The sequence below is a fragment of the Periophthalmus magnuspinnatus genome, chromosome 13 (assembly GCF_009829125.3).
Source record: "Periophthalmus magnuspinnatus isolate fPerMag1 chromosome 13, fPerMag1.2.pri, whole genome shotgun sequence".
In the NCBI taxonomy this organism is placed as follows: Eukaryota; Metazoa; Chordata; class Actinopteri; order Gobiiformes; family Gobiidae; genus Periophthalmus; species Periophthalmus magnuspinnatus.
The window spans coordinates 29,224,981-29,238,752 of NC_047138.1; positions in this window are offsets into that span (position 1 = coordinate 29,224,981).

Genomic DNA, 13,772 nt, shown 5'->3' on the forward strand with positions numbered 1-13,772 from the left:
TTCTTTGGACTCTTGGTTTGGCTAACAGATCTAAGTTCTGAGATCTAAGTTTGTTTCTTGGTTTGTAATTTATTGACATTTCATTTCTTATAACATGTCTTATATGTACTCAGGATATTTGGACATTTCGTGATTTGTAGTTAAAAAGCATGACGTTAAAGTGTAGATGTTGGCTGAAAGGAAGCCAGTGTAGTGTCTTGAGGACAGGTGTTATATGTTAAGATCCTTTAGTTCTGGTTAGTACTCAGACTGCAGCATTTTGTATAAGCTGGAGCTGTTTGATCTTCTTTTGGGTGACTCTGGTCAGGAGATCGTTACAGTAATGCAGTCTACTGAATATAAAAGCATGAACGAGATTTTCATACTGGGCCATTAAGCATGTGAATCTAGATATATATTTTTAAGTGAAAGAAAGCTGTTTTAGTGATCAAATGTATATGTACTTTTGTTCTGACATACAATTTAGTATTATAATATTACAGTTTTGATGCAAATGAAAAATCAGCTATCCATAACTGCTGATAGCTGTTTGTATAATAACAAAAAAAAAAGAAAAAAAAAAAAAAGGAAGAAACCCCAATCTCGAGCTCATGGTGATATCCTACCCCCTCTCCCTGGGCTCCACATGTACAGGATCAAAACACACATACAAACATACAAAATACAAACTCACATTCATATATGCATACATACATATACATACACACCTATATCCACAAAACATACATATACACCTATATTCTTGTGCACTATGTGTGTATTCATATATACCTATACATTACTATACATTCTATACACACACACACACACACCCCTATGTATATATATATATATATACACACATATACACACACAAACCTTTCTTTTTTTATTTATCATTTATTATTATTACCATCATCATTAATAAATAATAATAACATTTAAATTAAATTAAAGGGACTTTACAGCTACTCGCTTTAACTTTTAATTTACAGTATATTTACATTATAAAATCTCTTCCACTTATTATAAGTTATTGAATCTTACTTAGTTGAGATAATCCAGTTCTAATAAGGTTTTACTCCATAATGAGACAGTTTTTGTTTTGGTTGAATACATTTTAGCTACTGATAATTCCATGTTTATGATATAACGAAAGGTATTTTTCCAGTGATTAGGAGTCAAGTTGTTTACCTCAATATGGGGAAGAAGTGAGTTTCATCAAGTGCCTCTTTTGGGGGGTTAAATAAGTTCTATGTAGAAAGTTAAAGTGCAATATCTGTTTGGATTTTTTGATGAATAAGTAATTGTGCTCCATATTCTTTTCCAGTTGTCATTCTCCAATACTGCCTCCAAATCCTTACTCCACATGTTTTCAATTTTCAATGGTTTATAATTTTCAGTCAATAATACATTATATATTTGCGTAACAAAACTCTTGAATTTTTCCATTTTATACACTGTGTGTCCAACCGCAATTTTCTAACGGGTCAGCGGACTTGTTTCTTTTATTAAGTTGTTTTAGATCAGATAAGATATGCCTTTATTAGTCCCACAGTGGGGAAATTCCAGTATTGCACCGCACAGTTAAAGAAGTTAAGTTAAGATCACAGTTAAGATCAATACTGCGATTTAAAATGTCTTAATTAAATCATAATGATCCATGGGTGTCATCGATTGTAATAGCAGACAAATCACAATGTCTTTAAATCCAAGCATCTGCTGGTGTGTCGGCCAAACCAGTGCCAAACATTGACATACACATAAAGAAAAAATATGTAATGATTAATACAAGCTGGAAACACAGCTGGTAGTCTAGTCAGCTTGGTACAAGCTCTTTCACACCAAGGAGATGATATCCAGCCCAACTGGATAGGCAGGTTTTTTCACGTGTCATGTCATGTCATGTTCAGGATTCTAGTTTATGGATTACACTGGTCAAATACAGACACAGTTTAGCCACTAGTGCCACTTGCTGTTGTAGAAAGATATTTATTTCTGTTTTAGAACGAATAAAATTACCAAAATTATTTATATTTGCTAAATGCCAGAATAATGAGATAATTTTTTTAGACAGTTTCATTACTTTTTTCAAAATCAGAAGTTTACATACATTTCATTAGTATTTGGTATCATTGCATTTAAACTGTATGACTTGGGTCAAAGGTTTTGGACATCCTTCCACAAGCTTCTCACAATCGTTGGCAGGAATTTTGGCTCATTCCTCCTGACAACTGAGCTGAGCCAACTTTGTAGGTCGCCTCGCTTGCACATGCCTTTTCAGGTCTGTCCAGAAGTTTTCTATATGATTGTGATCAGGGCCACTCCAAAACATTGACTTTTTAACCTTAAGGGTCATTGTCCATTTGGAAGACCCATTTGCACTCAAGCTTTAACTTCCTGGCTGATGTCTTGAGATGTTGCTTCAGTATTTCCACATAATGTTCTTTCCTCTTTATGCCATCTATTTTGTGAAGTGCACCAGTCCTTCCCTTTGCAAAACAAACCAACAACACAATGCTGCCAGCCCTGTATTTCAAAGTTGGGATGGTGTTGTCACCTTGTCACTTTTTCCTCCAAATGTAACAATGCTCATTATGGCCAAATAGTTCAATTTTACTTTCGTCAGACCACAGGACATGTCTCAAAAAATTAAGGTCTTTGTCCCTGTATGCATTTGCAAACTGCAATCTGGCTTTTTTTTAATGTTTCTTTTGGAGTAATGGCTTCTTCCTTGCAGAGTGGCCTTTTCGGTATAGTACTCGTTTCACTGTGGATAATGACAATCTACCAGCTTCAGCCAGCATCTTCACGAAGTTTTTTGCTTTTATTCCTTAGGTTGATATGCATATTTCGGACCAAAGCACGTTAATCTCTGGGACACAGAACCCATCTCCTTCCTGAGCAGTATGAGAGCTGATATATGATATATAGCTGATATATAATAAATACCGATATTCCTCTACTTCCTATCTTCCTTCTTGGCTTATTTATTTTGACTTTCTGATGATGTTACACAAAGAGGAAGTGTGTATCAGGTGTGCCTTCAAATACATCAACAGGTGTGTCTCTAATTAACTCAATTGTCGTCAATAAATAGAAGCTTACAAAAACATGACATCATCTGTTTTTTTTTCCAAACTGTTTAAATGCGTAGGAATCTGAGTGTTTGTAAACTTCTGACTTTGAAGAAAGAAATGAAGAATTGTCTAAAAAAAAGTCCATCTCTCATTATTCCGACATTTAGCAACAAGAAATAAATTTGGTAATCCCAACTGACCTAAAGCAGGAAAAGTTCAGTTATGTCAGACAGTGAGGAAAAGACAGGAAAAGACATGTGTCTTTTTATATAGTGTATGTAAACTTCTGGGTTCAACTGTAGATTAGTCCATGTTAACCACGTTTTAGTGAAATGAACCTGTCATACGCACTTTAATAAAGTGAACTTAAGATGGAAGCAATGTCAAATTCCATAGAATCTTTTAATTCTCTGAACAATAAAACATATTGACGCTCATTTACTAACATGGCTGTGAAAAGGGTGTATATTTGTGTGTATATTGGGCATTCGGCAGAGGGCTCAAGGTGTTTATGAACCTGTGCGCAGAGCACTGGTCCTGCAGTATGCACAAGCAGCTGGTAAATGCAGAGGCAGAAAACCTGCATCATTTGAATGAAATGCCCCAAAATATGTATTCATGTTTGCCTCACCCCCGGGATTTAAAGCATGAGGGCATGGAATATGGTTAAATGCCGCGTTTACCTGAAGAGGAAATAATAAAGAATTACATCAAAAAGAAGAGCTGCTCAAACAAGATATAACAAACTAGACCGGATCCGTGTTTCAGTCTGGACCTTTTCCCAATACCTTAGTGATTTTACAGATGAAGTCACTGTCTTTGAAAAGAGCATTCATCTGTTTGCTTACTGTGTCTTTGATATTGTCGCCAAGCACCATTTGTTTTAATTCCCGTGATGTGTGCTTGTCTCTTTGCATGTTGACATACCACTTGCATTAAAACAAAGCAAAGCTTTGATAATAGTCTGACTGCAAGGAGCAGCGGTCAGGAACAATGAGAGGTGTTCCCAGTCATCTTTTAAACCACAGTAGAGGCAAACTTGACAGTGGATCATGTTATTTGTCAACCTGGTTGGTCAAGGATTACCATGGATGACTTCATCACTCGTCATCATTCGTCACTCATGATTAAAGCTAAGCTTAATACGACTTTGGCAGCTAATGTGCTCAACTCCTCATTCCTCAACTGGGAGGCAAGCTGAGGTTATCTTAAGATTCAGCACAGTTATAGTGGTATCAGCTCTTGATATCGGCAGCAAAATTATTATTTATTTATTTATTTATTATTTTATTTGTCTTGGGCAAATAGACATCTTTTCTCTTGCATAGCCTAGGCAGCCACAATCGATGTCAATCAACACATGATACAAGAGACAAGGAAAAATAAACAAAAACAGACAGCAAAACACACAAAAAAAGAGTATCTCCGATTGCCCAAAAAGGAGTGGGAAGAAGAAAACTTATTTAATCCCACCCCCTCTGCTATTATTTCTTAATTTTAGCATACTTTACTTCCTTTTCATGATTGTATTACATGATTACATTGGGGACTATGAGTTAAACTCATGCAACTTATGTGTTACATCATATTGGATAAGGTGCCAACAATGGTAAGGAAAGTTATTAATACCAACAATGGTAACGGACAGTAAATACCAACAATGGTAATGAACAGCAATACAGCAATAGTAATGGACAATAAATACGACAATAGTAATGGACAGCAAAATACAACAATGGTAATGGACAACAATACCAACAATGGTAATGGACAACAAATACCAACAATGGTAATGGACAACAGATACCAACAATGGTAAAGAAATGGCAGATACAAGCCAAGATTACATTACAAGATTACTGAAATTATATTAAGACTCTTCCTCTAGATACTGCGACCAGATCATATTTTTATATCGATGCTTGAACGTACTGATACTATGGCATTGCTTGATGTGTATATCCAGACTGTTCCAAAGTTTAACACCACATACCGATACACAGAAACTTTTTCGAGTAGTTCTAACTTTAGGCAATTTGAATTTCTCATATTCTCTAAGATTGTATGTTCTCTCTTTGGCTGTAAACAAAACTTGCAGCTTACTCGGTAACACGTTTATGGAAGCTTTAAATGGTATAGTTAATGTAACATATTTTACAAGATCAGGAATTTTTAGGAGCTTTGAATATATGAATAAAGCATGTGTGTGCTCCAAGTATCCGACTTTATGGATGATTCGCAAAGCACGTTTCTGTAATACAACTAGTGGATTAAGTGTAGATTGGTAAGTATTCCCCCACACTTCAACACAATAAGTGAGGTATGGGAGTACTAAGGAACAGTATAAAGTACGTAGGGCATTTTGATCAAGGTAGTTTTTTGCTTTATTTATTATTGCGAGGCTTTTTGAGATTTTGCTTTTTATTTGTCTAATATGGGCTTTCCATGATAATTTATTGTCTATTATAACACCCAAAAATTTTATCTCATTTACACTTTCAATTTGAACATCATCAATCAGGATTGGTAGCTCTGTATTAATTTTTGAATTTCCAAAAAGCATAACTTTTGTCTTCTTTAAATTAAGCGATAATTTGTTGCAATCCATCCACTTTTTTATTTTATCAAGTTCCTTGTTTACAGTACAAATGAGTTCATTGTAATTTGGACTACTGTAAAATATGTTAGTATCATCCGCAAATAAGATAAGTTTTAATGACGGGGATACATTAAAGATATCATTTATGTATATATTAAACAGTTTTGGCCCCAAAACGGAGCCCTGGGGAACTCCACAAGCAATACCAAGCATATCAGAAGTGTGCACTCCCATCTGTACAAATTGTTCTCTCTTTGTGAGATACGTTCGTAACCAGTTACCGGCTAGTCCTCTGATCCCATATCGTTCAAGCTTTTTTAGTAAAATATCATGATTGATGGTATCGAAAGCTTTTTTCAGGTCTATAAAGATACCAAAAGCATATTGTTTTTGGTCCAATGCATTTGTGATTTCCTCTGTTGCATCAATGATTGCCATTGATGCAACGATAAGTACGTGTACGAGAACAAGCTCCCGGTGGACTGATACCTGACACTGGGTAGTAGACGCATCCCTATTAAGTAAATAATGTGCATACTTGTCAACGAAGTGCTTATGAAATGGTTCTCAAGACCAAATCACTGGGTGATGAGTAAATCAACAAAGAGGACAGTCAGTGTTTAATCCAAGGGTTTGGTAAGTCATAAAAAAAAAAAATCATCTGATGACCAACAGTATAAATGTTACAATGATATAATTGGCTTGTATTTTTAAAATTGTCACACCTATGTTTCTTGGTAATTATCTGTCATTAAATAAAACTACGCTTAGTTGGTTTACTTACTTTGTTTGTCTGTGGCCTGTGTTTTGATGGCTCTCAAACGTTTTCGTTTTTTTCTGAAAGTAACAGGCATTTTATTTTGTTTTAGTATTTTTATTTTAACTGAGGTGGTTGGCAAGCTCCCCTCGGTGGCAAGGCTCCGGAGGTGGATGAGATCCGTCCCAAGTACCTCAAGTCTCTGGATGTTGGGGGCTGCCTTGGCTGACACATCTCTGCAACATCACGTGGCGGTCAGGGACAGTATCTGGAGAGGAAAATCCGACCGATAGTTGAACCTTGGATTCAGCATGAGCAGTGTGTTTCTTGTCCCGATCGCGGAACACTGGACTCCATTGGGTCCTCGAGGGTTCATGGGAGTTTGCCCAACCAGTCCACATGTGTTTTGTGGATCTGGAGAAGACATTCGACCGTGTCCCTCACGGTGTCCTTTGGGGGGTGCTCTGGGAGTATGGGGTCCAGGGAGCTTTGCTAAGGGTCCCTGTATGACTGGAGCAGGAGCTGTGTTAAAATTGCCTGCAGTAAGTCAGGCCTGTCCCTGGTGCATGTTGGAATCTGCCAGGGCTGCCCTTTGTCACAGAAAAAGGTGGCTTACCCTCTCTGGGTGGTGAGTCCTTGCCAAGATACTTCAAGTATCTTGGGGTCTTGTTCACGAGTGAGGGAAGGATGGAGCATGAGATTGACAGGTGGATTGGTGCAGCATCTGCAGTAATTGTGGTTGCTGTGGTCTGTTATGGTGAAGAAGGAGCTGAGCCCAAAGGCAAAGCTCTCAATTTACCGGTCAATCTATGGTCCTACCCTCACCTATGGTCATGAGCTTTGGGTAATGACTAGATCGCAGATACAAGTGACCAAAATAGGTTTGGCAGGGTGCTCCCTTAGAGATAGGGTGAGGAGCTCGGTCACACAGGAGGAGCTCGGAGTACAGCCGCTGTTCATCTACATTGAGATTGTCACACATTGTCAGAGTGTGCACAGGTAGTATTAGCTCTATGGTGTAGGGTTTGTGCGTGTACACAGCAAAGAGCAAGAGATAATGAACAGATCGTAAACACAGCAGTGAACAAACCCTTCAAGAGAGGTAATAAGATAAACGAAAGAGACCCGAAAGCTAAGACAAGAAAGTATGATGAAGCATATGTAGCACTTGGCTTCACCGTGACTACGGTGAGAGACGAGGAAAGACCAGTGTGTCTACTGTGTCTAAAAATGTTAGCAGCGGACAGCACTCTTACATTAATTCTAATTTCAAATAAAACACACACCTATTTGCATTCTTGACCAGAAAACGTGTAAAAACTTTAAAAATCAGCTCTCACAGTCATCCTGGATTTACACTGCTCTACAGAGGCTCCTGTAATTGTCCTGTGTACATTTGAATTTTCCGTCTGGGAGTTTTGGGAAAGGGAATTTTCGAGGGAGGAGCTACACCACACGTGATAACCAAGTCACATTTTCTCAGCTTGATTAAAATATGCAGATTAAACATCTGCCACAATCAAGCAGACTTTCTTTAATTTGTGTTTCCAATTTTTCAATATACACATGGTGTGATAGTATGACAGAGAATATAACAAAGGAATCAGAGGAACCAACAACAACCAATGGAACCAACAATAATCAAGGGAATGATAACCAAGGGGAACAATAGAAAGGATGGAGTATCAAGGGAAACCAAGGAATAAATGCTAACCAGGACAACAACAGTACCCAAGTAAACACTGGACACAACATAAACAGTATAAATCAAGGAAATAATGGAAAAAGTGGTAATAAAAGTAACAGTGGAAACCAAGGCAACAACAAAAACATGGGAATTTTGGAAAAAATGGAAACTCTGGAAACCACTGAAAAAGCTGTATAGGTGGTGGTTATTTGCAGATTGTTTTTTGAGATCAAGATACTTTGGCTCCCCATCCAAAAGCCATTTTCAATTGATGATACTGGCTTGAAGCACTGGGCTTTACCCTAACCTTTACTGAGTTTACTATGTCCAGTCACAAAGGGAGGAGTTTTCGAGTTGTTGTGGGATTTCGATATATAGCATAAAAAAAAAAAAATAACAGAGCCATAACAGAGTGAAACTTAAATTTTGTAAACAGGAAGACCAGAAAGGTTGCGATTGCCATGAAGTCCGCTTCCTGTGCCCCAAGGAGTTGTCCAAAGAGGTGTAGATTAATTTAAAGACTAATAATATACAACTTGGTATTATTCATGATTGTGTTTAAATATGCTCAGTGTGCTGGACTAGGTAAGGCAAGGCAAGCTTATTTGTATAGCACAATTCGTACACAGACTAATTCAGCTTTACAGCATAAGAAATCCATTAAAATTATAATACAACAAATCAAGACATAAATGATCACAAATAATCATTATAAAATTTACATTAAAACAAAAGAGTGCAGAATAAAAACCTTTCAGTCATATGCACAGCTAAACAGAACTGTTTTGAGCCTGGATTTAAACATTGACTGTGTCTCAATTCGCCAAATGCACCTTTTGAAGGTACTCTTCGAAGTACTCCTCAAAGTATAGTTTGAAGCTTCCGGACAAGAATGTGTCCTCCTCAGTGCAGCCACCATCTTGCTGAAATGGGACAGGCCTACACCACGGACCGCACGTCCATGGAGAATGGAGACACGGCCACAGTCAAAGTAGAGGCCTGTCTCACATCTTCAGGAAGACTGTTCCAGCTTTTAGCTGCATAAAACTTTAGAAATTTAGTGGGTAACACATTGAGGCATCATGTAGATGAACTCAGACTGGTGACAATCTCTTGCACAGGTTTGGTGCAAAGTGAGTCAGCTCTAAGTGTCCAGGTGACTACTGGGTTGTGATTTGTGTTGTGGAATTGAAGGCCTTTTTAATGCCCTAAACCTTGTTATTAAAAAATACTGCAACTCATTGTACTTAAAAGTGGAAATTAGCTCTAATGGGAACATTGAGGTTGAGGCAAGAAACACTAACACTCCTATTGACGTAATTGGTCAAACTTTCCACTGTGAGTTTACAATTATTATTATTATTTTAATTAAATAGGTGTGGATGACAAAAAGTGTATACATACTCGGGGTACCATTTTGGGGTCGTAATGACAATAACCACAATAGTGGAGTAACCAATATTGTGGTTATTCCCGAAGGAAGGTACTATTCCATTATTCCTTGTGCCATAAAACTTTTAAATGGAAAGTAAATTTGCTTATGTGTCTCCTCATGAACTAAGATTGTTTGAATGTATGATATGTTATATATACATGAATTTACTTGTGGTTTGTGCATGATCAAAAGTCTGCAAACTGAATTGGGATTAATAAAGTTTTGTTGCCTGTGAATGTTGTAGTTTAATGACCTTTATTGTTCCAAGGGATATTTGTTTTGCACACAAAGAGCAAAAAAAGAGAGTAATATTAAGACGTATATTGTCACAAGACATAACTCAAATTCAGACAAAAAAAAAGTAGTGTAGCATTTGGATGTTATTAAACAACAGCAGTTGTTCTGTAGATTTTTTTAAAAAGCAGATAAAGACAGAAAAGCCTTTGTTTGACTGGGTTCTGTTTTAATTTTCCTATTCTACTTATTTTAGAATTGCAACATCAGTGTTGGTGTAATTTGTTGTGCATGTGCACTGCAAACATGTTTTTGGTGATTTTTATTAAAAACACTACATAAAGTGCACTTACTTTTTTCCACTATTTTAGATTCAGTCCAACTAAAGGATTTGTTTACTTCAGCCAAGATCAAAAAGGACTCTGCTGCCTCAGATATACAGGTCTCTTTGGCTGCCCTTGCCTGTGGAATGTTGTCTAGCCTAAGACAGCCAAATATCACTAAATATTATTTATTTATTTTATTTTTATTTTTAAGATTGAGGTTGTGGTGCTCTGTAAAACTTTCATCATTATGATGTATTGGTGAAAAATATAATAATAATAATAATAATCCATAATCATGAAGGTAAAAAGTCGTCAAATTTAAATTTTTAGATCTGACAATAATTAATTTATTAATTTATTTGTTAATTGTGAGATACACTGCCTGGCCAAAAAAAAGTCGTTACCAAAAAAAAAAAGGTCACACTCAATATTCCGCCTTTAGCTTTGATTCACTGTGGCACTGTTTTGATTTCGCTTCGCGTTGCATTGATGATGGTCGAGTCTGACGCTGCACAAAGCTTCTCCAGCACATCCCAAAGATTCTCAATGGGGTTAAGGTCTGGACTCTGTGGTGGACAATCTATGTGTGAAAATGACGTCTCATGCTCCTGAACCACTCTTTCACAATTTGAGCCTGATGAATCCTGGCATTGTCATCTTGGAATATGTCCATGCCGCCAGAGAAGAAAAAATCTATTTATGGAATAACCTGGTCATTCAGTATATTCAGGCGTCAGCTGACCTCAGTCTTTGAGCACAGACTGTTGTTGAACCTAGAGTAATTATCCAATAGGAGGCTCGTACCTATTTCCTTAGTTAAATCCAGGGGGCAACTTTTTTTTTTTTTTTTTTTTGGCCAGGTAGTGTGTTTACTTGTGTGTAAAGAGACAGTTAATTTCACTTTTTGTATGTTCAAATGTGGCTGGTTTTCTGCAAAGTGTTAGAGTTTAGGGCACAATTATATTCAGTATTCAATGTTTTGATAAAAGATGTTTTTGGTAAATGAGCTCAAGCTGTTTGTGACTTGGTTCAGAGAATGGCATTTAATTGTTATCGTTCAAGAAAAAAATAAACGTGTCAATGATTTGCTGTCCCCTGGTGGACAAAACATTACATTATTTGTGCTTCAGAAGTATTATATTAAAACATAATCAGACATTTGACTAGTTTAGAAAGTACTTTAACTTTGTACCACAACAAAAAGCTAAACTATTTGATAACAGTTCCTTCCTTATGGAACGAATTATGCTTTTGTAGAGAAAAAACACAATAAATCGTAAGTTGTTTTGTGCTTTAGCCACATTTCACAGCAACACAAACTTGGAATTACTAAGCGCCTTTTTGCTCTGATTTGTGAAAACATTACATTATTTGTGCTTCAGCAGTTTTATATTAATATGAAGTGCTTCAAAATTATGTGGGTTTAACTGAAACTATTTTATCGTATAGATCGCTCTTGTTAGGAACAATAGCAGCAGTAAAGGAAATGATACTGACAACACACTAAACAACATAATCTGACCTTTGACAAATTTAGAAAGTACATTAGCTTTGTACCACAACAAAAACATAAACAATTTGATAATAAAGTGCTAACAACTTATGATTTTTTAGTTAGCCACAAGAGCCCTATCTTTCGTGCAGTAAAGATAAAAAAAAAAAAAAATTACTTACCTGTACTAGTAGCATGTTGACAAATTAATGAAATGAGATGTCCTTGATAAAAAGTGGATGCATCAAAATGTTGCCATCAGAATTTGCTACAGATAAATAACTAAAAGGAGGACCTCAATAAAACCTATAGCTATATATTGATACACAGAGTCTCCCATAAATTAATTTTAATTTGTTTTCAAATGTGTGTAGCCTGGCAAACCAGCAACTCCTTTCAGTTCAAATACAGGGAATCATTCTGGGATCCTGCAAAGCAAATTATTACTCCATTACCTGCTGAGTTGGCACAAATGTGCACTATTTTATGTCCAATGTGTGATTACATTTTTTTTATTTCAAACTTTCATTTATGCTTGCCACGTTTGTTTTGATATGGATGTGCTCTGCATTTCTGCTTGTATTTGTGAAAGCCCTACAGTGTAACTGTTTTGCAAAAAAAAAAATATTTTGGGATGTTTTTACTACACTGGAAATTGTAGAAAAACATGCGTATTAACTGCAAGCAAGCTAGTGCCTGTCTCCACAAATCTGACTCATAAGCCTTGTTTCCATTGGTTCATTTCGGAGTGGATCGGTATGGCCCAAAAATGGCCCATTTGAGAAATCTGAACCGTACGGGTACTAGCTCACACAGGGGGCCTGACTACACAAGGAAATAAGAGGAAGCTGAAAACAAGGCAAAAGGCAGAAAAAATAAACATAAAATAATTTCTCAACAAATGCTAAACTGTGACAATGGAAAAGAGAGTTTATTTGCCCTGGAAGAGGCCTGCTATTTTCCAATGGAAATGTTGTTCCATGTTGTAAAATGCCATAAACCTGATCTATCTCAATAGATTTTCAACATTTTATTTCATGCAGGTGACGTGCCATTTCCAGAAAGTTCAAAAACATTCAGAACTCAAAAACATAATCCAGGATCCCAGAAAGATCATCTTTGTATAGAATATGAAACGTGTGTTATTTTGGCTGGTCAGGCTAAAGTTTACACCGTACCTTAGAATCAGGCCTCATGGTGAAGACGACAGAAGTATTTTACTGCTCAGGGGCTGAAACTGCAATCTTATAATCATATAGAATTCTGTTTACATTATTCCCCTCTGTTTGAGAAGCTAACACATTCATGGAACTGTGTCATTTCAGATGCCCAACAATTTCTTTGGTATTAAAATGAGAATTTGAGCTCACAAAACCCCTTTAGATTTTCTTTATTTCATTAGCTCCTGACACACAAAGTTGTGTTGGAATTAACAGGATTTCGATAATCCTATGGTAGCAGGATAAAAATGAGAGTGATTGTAATGGAAGACAAAAGGATTTCAAATCCCTATAATTTTGACATTAAATGCCAAATTACAGTGAAAACCTGATTTTTCAAGATTAAATGCAGAATTTGTTCAGTCAAATTAGCCTACTACATAAAACAGAGCTCACAATTCATATGGAAAAGTACATACCAGATGTGATGTAGACTGTAGTTCAAGGTTGACTTCACAGGTCCTTAATGAAATCTGAAAAATATAGTAATCCATTTTAGTGCAATACTAAAATGCGTTCATGTTCATGTGGTCCTTGGAAAATGTTTACAGCAACAACAACTCTTATTGGATAGCTCAATGAAATCTGTTATAGTGATTTTATTGATGGTAATATCAAAATCCTGACTTTCTGAAATAAAAGAAAATTAATGTATACAAGTCGGCACCCTGACTTCTCATCTTGGAATTTCAAATTCCCAACAACCACATGAATGCTGCGAGTGCATTGTAAGCTTTAGGATGAATATAACCAATTCAAAATATTACTAACCACAAGGAACACAATGAATTAATATATGAAAAGTCCTATAATGGAATATTATTGTTACTATATTACATGTGACAAAACCTAGCATCTAAAGGTGTTAATAAATTAATAGATTATGATAATTTATAATGCCAATATTCAATTTTTAAGAGAATCTCTTCAAGGAAAAAAAGACACGTCCTTTGACAAATATTA